The sequence below is a fragment of the Gopherus evgoodei genome, chromosome 4 (genome assembly GCF_007399415.2).
Source record: "Gopherus evgoodei ecotype Sinaloan lineage chromosome 4, rGopEvg1_v1.p, whole genome shotgun sequence".
Classification (NCBI taxonomy): domain Eukaryota; kingdom Metazoa; phylum Chordata; order Testudines; family Testudinidae; genus Gopherus; species Gopherus evgoodei.
Window position 1 is genome coordinate 152,622,665 of NC_044325.1, and position 9,459 is coordinate 152,632,123.

The 9,459-nt window shown below is 47.5% G+C and overlaps 1 protein-coding gene across 1 annotated transcript in view; it reads right to left on the reverse strand.

Moving 5' to 3' along the window:
• The window catches only part of LOC115651399 (zinc finger protein 501-like), an 86,453-nt gene that overhangs the window by 35,127 nt on the left and 41,867 nt on the right, over positions 1 to 9,459 (reverse strand). The window lies entirely within an intron of this gene.

Genomic DNA, 9,459 nt, shown 5'->3' on the forward strand with positions numbered 1-9,459 from the left:
GCTATAGTGGCAAAAGCACTGTAGGAGGATTTACTAGTTTCTGTAAATGTTTTCTAGTGTAGACAGGACTGTAAGCCTGGTCTACACACACATATTGTACTTTTACACCTATTTTGGTTGGTAGCGTGATTTCTTAGCAATATAGTTATCTGCTAATATGGAGACAGTTATACCAGTATATAGCTTCCTTATACTGGTATAACTGTACTGGTACTTCTTTCCTATATAAGAATAAGCACTTTTGTAACAAAATAATTACATCTGCGGGGGCAGGTGTGTGTGTGTGTGTGCTGTACCACTTAAAATATACTAGTATTGTAAAAGCACTACACCTTGTATGTATGGACAAGGCCTTTTGTAAAAACAACAAGAAGTCCGGTGGCACCTTAAAGACTAACAGATTTAGTTGAGCATAAGCTTTCATGGGTAAATAACCTACTTCTTCAGATGTAGAAGTGGGTTTCTTACTCACGAAAACTTATGCTCAAATAAATCTGTTAGTCTTCAAGGTGCCGCCTGACTCCTCATTGTTTTTGTGGATACAAACTAAGGCCTGGTCTATACTAGTCTGTTATTTTGAAATTAGCCGAGTTAATTCGAAAAAAAATGATTCCGTCCTCATGATCAAACTGGCTTTTTCGATTTAAAGGGCTCTTTAAATTGATTTCTGTACTGCACCTCAGCAAATGGAGTAGAACTTAAATTGAGATAGCAATCCTGGGTTAAAGGTATTGTGGATGCAATTCAATGTTATTGGCCTCCGGGAGCTATCCCAGAATGCTCCCTTGTGGTCATTCTGGACAACACTCTCAACTGCGATGCAGTAGCCAGGTAGGCAGGAAAAGCCCCAGGAACTTTTCAATTTCATTTCCTGTTTGGTCACCATCACAGGTGACCATGCAGAGTCCACCATCACAAGAGATCACGCAGTCCCGGGTTCACAGACGAGCTCCAGCATGGTCCGAATGGGAGGTACTGGATCTCATCGCACGTTGGGGAGACGAGTCTGTTATGGTAAAACTACGTTCCAAAAAAAGGAACGCAAATATGTACGCTAAAGTCTCCAGGGCCATGACGGAAAGAGGCTACTCCAGGGACCCAGAGGAGTGTCATACAAAAATCAAGGAGCTCAGGCAAGCATACCAAAAAGCCAAGGAGGCAAACAGGCACTCTGGGTCACAGCCCCATACATTCTGCTTCTCCCGTGAGCTCCATGCGATTGTGGGGGGTGACGCCACCACTACCCCACCACTGTCTGTGGACACCTGCAAGGGGAGAGTTGCACGGAGTGAGGAGGAAGAGTCATTGGAGGACGAAGAGGAGGAGGAGGAGAAGGAGGACAGTGCACAGGCGGCAAGTGGGGAATCCGTTTCTCCCCCTAGCCAAGAACTATGCTTAATGCTGGAGCCAATAGCCTCCCCCTATTCCCAGAGGCTGGTCCAGATTAGAAGGCAGAAAAAACGAACTCAGGAAGACGTGTTCACTGAGCTCATGCAGTCCTTCCGCACTGATAGGGCCCAGCTGAATGCATGGAGGCAAACAACTGCGGAGTCCCATAAAGCATTACAGGAACACAAAGAGAGGAGGGACGTGCACGATGAGAGCAGGCAGGACGCTATGGTCAAGCTCATGGGGGAGCAAACTGACATGCTCTGCTGTATGGTGGATCTAATGTGGGAAAGGCAGTAAGACCACAGACTGACGCTGCAGCCCCTGTATAACCGCCCTCCCTCCTCCCTAAGTTCCATAGCCTCCTCACCCAGAGACCCAAGAACATGAGTGAGGAGGCTACGGGGACCCACACACTCAACCCCAGAGGATCGCCCAAGCAGCAGAAAACTGGCATATACAAACTTCTGATTTGGTTTCTCGACTTGTCCTTCCCTCCTCCTCCACCACCCCTAACCCAACCCCTCCCCTCCCCCACTCTGCCTTCTGATTTCTCTCAATGTGTTGTGCAACAAATAATAAAGAACAGCTTTTAAACAATTTAGACTTTATTTCCTTTCATATATATAGGGGGCAGGTAACTTCAAGAGAAACAAACACAACTGTCACACCATAGCCTGGCCAGTCATCAAACTGGCTTTCAAAGCTTCTCTGATGTTCATCGTGCCCTGTTGCACTCTTCTAATCGCCCTGTTGTCTGGCTGTGCGAAACTGGCCACCAGGCGAATTGCCTCGACCTCCCAACCTGCCATAAATGTCTCCCCCTTACTCTCACAGAGATTGTGGAGCACCCAACAAGCAGCAATTACAATTGTAATATTGGTTTTGCTGAGATCTAACTGAGTCAGTAAACTGCGCCAGCGCGCTTTCAAACATCCAAAGGCACATTCTACCATCATTCTGCACTGGCTCAGCCTATAGTTGAACTGCTCCTTACTACTGTCCACGGTGCCTGTGTATGACTTCATGAGCCATGGCATTAAAGCGTAGGCTGGGTCCCTGAGGATAACTATAGGCATTTCAACATCCCCAACAGTAATTTTCTGGTCTGGGAAGTAAGTCCCTTCCTGCATCTGTTCAAACAGACCAGAGTTCATAAAGATGCGAGCGTCATGCACCTTTCCCAGCCATCCTGTGTTGATGTCAGTGTAATGTCCCTTGTGATCCACCAGTGCTTGCAGCACCACAGAAAAGTACCCCTTGTGGTTTATGTACTGGCCGCCTCAGTGTTCTGAGGCCAAGATAGGGATATGCGTTCCGTCTATCGCCCCACCGCAGTTAGGGAACCCCAGTGCAATAAAGCCATCCACAATGGTCTGTTCATTTCCCAAAGTCACTACCCTTGATAGCAGCTGCTCAATGATTGCTTTGGCTACTTGCAGCACTGCAGTCCCCACAGTAGATTTGCCCACTCCAGACTGATTCCCGACTTACTGGTAGCTGTTGGGCGTTGCAAGCTTCCATAGTGCTATGGCCTCTCGCTTCTCAACTGTGAGAGCTTCTCTCATTTTGGTGTTTTTGCGCATCAGGGCAGGGAACAGCAAGTCACAAAGTTCCATGAAAGTGGCCCTATGCATACAAAAGTTTCACAGTCACTGGGAATCATCCCAGACCTGCAACACTATGCACTTTCACCAGTCTATGCTTGTTTCCTGGGCCCAAAATCGGTTTTCCATGGCATGAACCAGGCCCAATGCCCCCTTGATCTCCCAATCGCCACATGCCGTGCTTCTAGGAATGTCTGTGCCCATGTCTTCATCAATATAGTAATTGTGTTGTGGTCGCATCCTCGCTCGGTTTTGCAGGAACTGCACATACTGCTGGACAATGCATGAGGGATTTACAATGGTCAAAACTGCAGCGGAGATCTGAGTGGGCTCCATGCTTGCTGTGCTATGGTGCCTGCACGGGTAATCCTGGAAAAAGGGTGCGAAATGAGCTGTTTGGTTCAAGAAGGCCAATAAAAGGTGGTAAATGGTTGTCTTCTGTAGCTTTCACAAAGTCAGGAAGCTCATTAGAGCTGCAAGAGCGAGAGAGCAGAGTTTTCAGCAGAAACATGAGCAGGAGTTTGTGGCGGAAGCTGTGTGGTTCTGTTCACGATGGCTGAAAAACGGCAGGGACTTGTTGCCTTCTATAGCTTCCATGGGAGCCCAGGACAGACAACATGGAAAAAGCAGCGGAAGCTGTGCGGCTCTGTTCATGGTAGCCGAAAAAGGCAGGAAATGGTTAGATGAAAGTATAGATAGAAAGACAAGAGGACATGCAAGGTGGATTCACAGTACCAGGAGACAGGCGGTGCACCGTGCTGCACTGTCTGCTGGTAATATGGCATCTGTCATAGCTTTCACAGAGGGAGGAGTGAGTGACGGCACACATCCAGAAACACCCACGAGAATGTTTTTGCCCCATCATGCACTGGGAGCTGAACCCACAATTCCAATGGGCGGCAGAGACTGCGAGAACTGTGGGATAGCTACCACAATGCACCACTCCAACATTCAATGCTAGCCTCAGTACGGTGGACGCACTCCACTGAATTCACACACTTTAGTGGGGACACACAACACCAAATGTATAAAATCGCTTCTGAAAATTCGAATAAAATAAGTTCAAATTAATTTCATACTATAGACGTACTCCTAGAAAGCAGTGACTCTGACCTGGTCTACACTACAAACTTAGGTCAACAGAAACCGCCTTTGCTCAACCTAATACTGTATGCGCCCACTGTATGCCGACTCCAGGCACCAGCACACCAAGCAGGTGCTTGGGGCGGCCAACAGAAAGGGGCGGCATGTCCAGCTCTTTGGTGGCGGATCCCAGTCCTTCTTGGAGGGAAGGACCTGCTGCCGAATTGCCACCGAAGAATAAAGCAGCAGCGGTAGAGCTGTCACTGAAGTGCCACAGATCGCAGCTTTTTTTTTTCCCGCCGCAAAACCACTGGAGCAGCAAAAACACTGGAGCCGGCCCTGGTGCAGATACAGCTCTGATCCAGCTGAAGAAACGTAGACATCTACGAAAAGATCGCATGGAGGAGAAGGGATACACCAGGGACACGCAGCAGTGCTGCATGAAAATCAAAGAACTTCAGCAAGCATACCAGAAGACAAGGGAGGTGAACAGTCATTCTGGTTATGCACCAGACATGCTGCTTCTACAAGGAGATGCGTGTGATACTCGGCAGCGACCCTACCATTACTTCCAAACACAGCATGGTTACCTTTCAGGAGTCAGAGTCCCACGCCATCTCAGGCAACAATGAGGAGGGGCCTGAAGTTTTGGATGAGGCAGAGGAGGAGAATGGGAGACAGGCGAGTGGGGGATCCATTCTCCCAAGAGCCAGGAGCTATTTTTAACCCCAGAGCAGTCCAGCTGGTCGCAGGACAGAATCATGGCTAAGCGTGATGCCAGGGAAGGCACCTCTGGTGAATATGCAATTTCAATCAACTTGTAGGGGTTACGTGGTCTTATATTTTATGTTTAATATGAAGAAAAAGTGAGGTACGGTGGGTTTCTGCTTCCCAGAGGCTGCTCCAGCTACGCAGAGGGGTGCCCCCCGCAAAAGACTGTTTATGTGCACAGGGATGGCCCAGGAATCCTCCCTGGAGATCTCCAGGAAACTTTCATGGAAGTACTCTGCAGTCCTTTGCAGAAGGCTTCTGAGGAGGGCTGCCTTATTTCTTCCACAACAGTAGGACACTTTCCCATGCCACTGCAGTATTAATTCTGCTGGCATCATTGTGTTACATAGCATTGCAGCTCAAGGACCAGGTCTGTACCCAGAATCTTGCAGTATCTGTTACCCTCACAAGACTGATATCACATAGGGCCACCTAGGGGAGATGGTGGAAGTTTTCATTACAAGTGCTCACACTGCAAACAATAAAGCATGTGATCCCACACCCATGGGTCCCTCAACCACAGGTTTCCGGGTCCCTCAACCACAGGTTCCCTAACATAATGGTGGTTTGGGTGGAAGGGAATGGCATTGACCTCAGAATCTGCAAGTCCAGGGTGCCCGTTACCAGCAGCATTAAGGGAAGGGGGTCCTGTGTTCTCCTGGCTGTCCCACACCCCTCCCCTAGAGCTGCCTCGGACAAAGACCAGTCTTTGGGAGGGTTAATGCTGTCCCTGGTATCCAAGCACTGTCCATGTTGCCCACAAGTTGCAGCACAAGGCCTGTTGCTCATGCCCCTGGATCATACCTTGGCAGGAACAGCAAACCGGTTCACTGAATAGCTAGGGATACTGATTATGTTCTGGTTTGCACATCAGTGTAATAAGGGGAGTGATTCTTAAATAGCAACTTTATACTAGACACTGGGTATGCACTAACAGTGGTTGCCTTGTGCTTTGAATGAATGACAGTAGAAAGCTTGGCCTTCAGCACAGCCTCCGCACTGGTGTATAGGCTCTCACAGATTAGAAGATGGAAAAAGAGAACATGTGATGACCTGTTCAATGAGATAATGAACGCCTCTGTGACAGTAGACATGGAGCTAAGAGTCTGGAGGATTTCATTGTCTGAAAAACTGGACACGGAGGGCAGGAGAGCAGCCCAGGAGCATAAGCATGCCATGAAGGACTAATCAGACATGTTGAGTTGTCTGGTTGAGCTTCAAGAAAAACAGCTTGAGGCTAGACTCCCTCTGCAACCTCTGCAGAACAGCCTGCAAACATTGCGCTATTCCCAATCCCCCTCCCCAAAACATTCCAGGAGGCAGGTGGGGGGGGGTGGGTAGAAGGTGCAGTATCCCTTCCATTCAACACCGAGGGAGGGTACTAAGAACAAAAGCTGGTCATTTGAAGACCTCTGTGCTTACCGCAACAAGCTGACTTGGTTTCTCTCCTACCAATTTTATCCCACCATTTACCCAAGGTTAAATTATTTCCCTGGTCTTTCAGTTTCTTTAAGTTTGTGTAATTAAAGTCTGTGTTTTGATAATGAAATACTCTTCATTTATTGCAAGCATAGGGTGTAGGGGGCAGGAAGGGGAGGTACAGGGAAACTGATGCCACAGAGATGATGGTATGGGAAGGCACACTGCAGATAAGCTGTGCACATTACTGGGGCTCATTACCGAAATGGGTTTTCAAAGCCTCCCAGAGACACAGAGGTCCTTGCTAGGCTCTTTTATTACCCTGGTATCTGGCTGCTCAAAATTAGCTGCCAGCCTATCCGCCTCCATGCCCCATTCCTGCGGAAGCTTCTCTCCCTTTGCCTCACAGATATTATGGAGCACACAGCAGGCAGCAATAACAAAATGAGGATATTGCTTTTACTGAGGTTTAATCTAGTAAGCAAACCACGCCAGCAACCCTTTAAACTTCCAAAGGCACTTTCCACGCCATTCTGCACTTGCTCAGCCTATTGTTGAACCTTTCCTTAATTCTGTCAAGATGTCTGGTGTACAGCTTCATGAACCATGGGAACAAGGTGTAGGCTGGGGGTCTCCCAGAATCACTATTGGCATTTCAATGTCATCAATGGTTATTTTGCATTTGGGAAAGAAAATCTCTGCTTGTAGCTTTCTGAACAGACCTGTGTTCCTAAAGATACGTGCTCATGCACCTTTCCTGACTATCCCATGTTGATGTCAGTGAAACACCCCCTGTGAGCCACCAGAGCTTGCAACACCATAGAAAAGTATCCCTTTTGGTTTATGTACTCTTTTGGAAGATAGCCTGGTGCCAAGATAGGGATATGCATGCCATCTATTGCCCCACCGCAGTTAGGGAACCCCATCGTGGCAAAACCATCCACTATATCTTGCACATTTCCCACAGTCACTACCCTTCTCAGCAGAAGTTGATTAATGGCCCTGCACACTTCGATCACAACAGCCTCCACAGTGGATTTACTAATCCAAAATTGATTCCCCACTGACCAGTAGCAGTCCAGCATTGCAAGTTTCCCCAGAGCCGTCACCACTCACTTCTCCACTATCAAAGTCATTTTAGTGTTGCTGCGCTTCAGGGCTGGGGAAAGCTCTGCACAATATTCCTGGAAAGTGGCCTTCCACATTCAAAAGTTCTGCAGCCACCTATCAGTGCTTGTTTCCCGACCCTGAAAGGGTGCTTCACCATGCTTAGCTGCTGCGTGACTGCCAGCAGCAACCAGGACTTGTTTCTTGCTTCTTGGCCAAGCATATGCACGACTAAGCCAGGTTTTCAAAAAAAGGTGCAAGAAATCATGAGTTGCTTGCAGTTGATATTAGGGCAAGAAGGGAGGGAGGGAGCAAACTGCATCATGGGAGGTCAAAGCCATGTTCCCATTCCCCTTTTTGACAAGTTTTTGGTCCCATGAGGCATCACAAACAATTCCCAACACTCCTGGCAGCTGCTTGCACTGTGGGATAGCTAACCATGGTGCACTGCTCCTGCATCGATACAAGCACTGCCAGTGCGGATGGACTTCACCAACACAACAAAAGTAGTCTGGACACATCTAACCGACTTAATTAATTCAACCTCCAACCCCCGCAGTAATTAAGTCAACTTAAGTTTGTAGTGTAGACATGCCCACTGAAATGGACTTCGGACTCACAGTGGACAGACATCCGAACATGAGCTCCCGCTGTGATCCTGTGGCGAAAAGGGCTAATGTGATTCTTGGATGTATACTCAGAGGAGTAATAAGTACCTGTGTACACCTTTGGTGAGACTGAGGCTATAATACTGTGTGCAGTTCGTCTTTTCACATTTTTAAAAGCATTTTGAAACACTGGAGAGAGGGTACAGAGAAGAGCCACAAAAATGATAACAAGACTAGACAAAATGCCTTGCAGCAAGGGACTTAGAGAGCTCAAAAAGAAGATCGAGGGGTGATTTGATTAGAATTTAAATGCCTTTATGGAGAGAAAATCCCAGGGCCAAAAGAGCTGTTTAATCTAGTGGAAAAAGGCAGAGCCACCACCGATGACTGCAAGCTGAAACAAGCTAAGTTTGAATTAGCAATAAGTACCACATTTTTAAAGATGCGAGTGATTAACCACTGGAACAAACTACTAAGGCAAATTTATATAAACCTATGGAGCTGATTTCCACGAGATAGCATTGAGATTTGGAACTCATGGAATTTTGAAAAAGGATCAGCTAGAAACGTAGATAATGAGAACCTCCAGAGTTATACCAGCTGAACTAATATATAATGTATATATGAGGAATCTGTTTCAGGGCACAAACCAACAACTGGTTGACAGGATTAGGCAGAAACTTTTGCTAGGGATAGATTTTCCCATAATTGTCCACTGCGAGGTTTCCTGCATGTTCCAACCAAGCGTGTAGTGCTGGCCGCTGTCAGACACAGGACTGGCTGAACAATGGGTCTGCTCTGATGTATCTTTAGCCAATAGCACTATAGCCAGTTAGTGCATGGCAGAAAGCTGCTGTGCGGGTGGGGCAAGGCTGACTTACTCCTGTTCACCTGTCACCTTTAAAATTTCTCTCGCTAAGGGCTTGTCTACACCTAGAATTAAACTGGCATAAAATACACCAGTATAATTATAACTCTGTAACTCCTCATGTTGACGCACTTGTGTTGAGGCTCATATTTTGCCATCCCTCTCCTTTATTACCAGAATACACCCACTAAAATCTAATAACCCCTTGCCCTGATCTAGCTTCCTCCACCTGAGGAGGCCTGGATCATCCCACTTGGCTCTGAAATGCTGCCACCTCTGGGGGAAACATGCCAGCTGTGCAACAGGTCCAGCAAAGCTACACAAGGAGTTAGGATGGTGAGGGAAGAGCCTGCATCCAGCTGCAACTCGAGGAGAAATTTGGAGGGGTAGCAGGATGAAAGAGCCAGGGCTGGGATTTGCCAGGATTAACACCTTGAGCCCTGCGAAAACTGTTAGGGACTCTGTAAAGACCATGGCCTCTCCCTGGAGCCTCACTTGCCTCCCAGGAAGTTATGCCACTATAACCGCACTGGCAAAATTATACCAGTACAACTTCCAGAGTAGATTACTTTAAAAAAATACAGTTGTCTCAGTGCCAAATACAGAG